Source organism: Mus caroli, chromosome 16 (genome assembly GCF_900094665.2).
Source record: "Mus caroli chromosome 16, CAROLI_EIJ_v1.1, whole genome shotgun sequence".
NCBI lineage: Eukaryota > Metazoa > Chordata > Mammalia > Rodentia > Muridae > Mus > Mus caroli.
Genome location: NC_034585.1, coordinates 47,471,523 through 47,473,409, shown reverse-complemented (window position 1 = coordinate 47,473,409; position 1,887 = coordinate 47,471,523). Strand labels below are relative to the sequence as shown.

Genomic DNA, 1,887 nt, shown 5'->3' with positions numbered 1-1,887 from the left:
TCAGAGACTTGAGGCCCCAAGGAAGGGGGATACTTGAGGGGGAGCACCCTCTTGGGAGCAAGGGGCAGGGGAAATGGGGTGAGGAACTGTGGGGGGGCAGGAGGGAGAAAATGGCCAGAATGTAAATAAATAAAATAATTAATTAAAATATTCATCATTTTAGATATTGCTTTCTGCATTGCCTCCTTATTATGAAATAAAAAGGAAGAATAAAAAATACATAAACTATTTTAAGTATAAAGAAACACACAATCGGCTTTGGTGGATACACTTCCGGCGGTGGCGACTTGGACGACTGAAGGAAGATGGGTCAAAGTCAGAGTGGTGGCCATGGTCCTGGGGGTGGCAAGAAGGATGACAAGGACAAGAAAAAGAAATACGAACCTCCTGTCCCAACTAGAGTGGGGAAAAAGAAGAAGAAAACGAAGGGACCAGATGGTGCCAGCAAACTGCCACTGATAACACCTCACACCCAGTGCCACCTGAAATTACAGAAGCTAGAGAGAATAAAAGAATAAATAAATTAATAATAAATAAATAAATAAATAAATAAATTCCTCTCATGGAGGAGGAATTCATTAGAAATCAGGAACAGATGAAACCATTAGAAGAAAAGCAAGAGGAGGAAAGATCAAAAGTGGATGACCTCAGGGGGGACCCCCATGTCTGTAGGAACCTTGGAAGAGATCATTGATGATAATCACACCATTGTGTCCACATCTGTGGGCTCAGAACACTACGTTAGCATCTTGTCATTTGTAGACAAGGATCTGCTGGAACCAGGGTGTTCTGTCCTGCTCAACCACAAGGTGCATGCTGTGGTAGGGGTGCTAATGGATGACACGGATCCCCTGGTCACAGTGATGAAGGTGGAAAAGGCCCCCCAGGATACCTACGCAGATATTGGGGGACTGGACAACCAGATCCAAGAAATTAAGGAGTCTGTGGCGCTCACACTTACCCATCCTGAGTATTATGAGGAGATGGGGATAAAGCCCCCAAAGGGGGTCATTCTCTATGGACCGCCAGGAACAGGTAAAACTCTATTGGCCAAAGCAGTAGCGAACCAGACTTCAGCCACTTTCTTGCGAGTGGTTGGCTCAGAGCTTATCTAGAAGTACCTAGGTGACGGGCCCAAACTCGTCCGGGAGTTCTTCCAGGTCGCTGAGGAGCACGCACCATCCATGGTGTTCATTGATGAGATCAACGCCATTGGGACCAAAAGATATGATTCAAACTCTGGAGGTGAGAGAGAAATTCAATGAACAATGTTGGAACTGTTGAACCAGTTGGATGGATTTGATTCGAGGGGAGATGTAAAAGTTTTCATGGCCACAAACCGAATAGAAACTTTGGATCCAGCACTTAACAGGCCAGGCCGCATTGACAGAAAGATCGAGTTCCCCCTGCCTGATGAGAAGACCAAGATGCATATCTTCCAGATTCACACCAGCAGGATGACACTGGCTGATGATGTAACCTTGGATGACTTGATCATGGCAAGGATGACCTCTCTGGGGCCGACATCAAGGCAATCTGTACTGAAGCTGGCTTGACGGCCTTGCGGGGACGCAGAATGAAAGTAACAAATGAAGACTTCAAAAGATCTAAAGAGAATGTCCTTTATAAAAAAACAAGAAGGCACCCCTGAGGGGCTGTATCTCTAGTGGCCCACAGTCGTCTTCAGGGATGGAAGCTGCCCCGAGGAATCCATTCTCCAGTTCAGTTTTGCCAGTAGAAAGCCTGTGTCGTGGAGGACGCTGTGCAGGCTGCCTCCATCTGTTGTTGGTCATTGTGCATTGTGCCGTGCTGCTCTCTACAGAGGAAAAGAGTCCCCACCAAACATTCCTGACATAAGACAGTCCTATTCGTTCTCAAGTGGATCCC

At 46.6% G+C, this 1,887-nt stretch overlaps 1 pseudogene; it reads left to right on the top strand.

Annotated features, from left to right (window-relative positions):
- Positions 1–274: 274 nt before the first annotated feature.
- Positions 275–1,667, top strand: LOC110311841 (annotated as a pseudogene).
- The last annotated feature ends 220 nt before the right edge of the window (positions 1,668–1,887 follow it).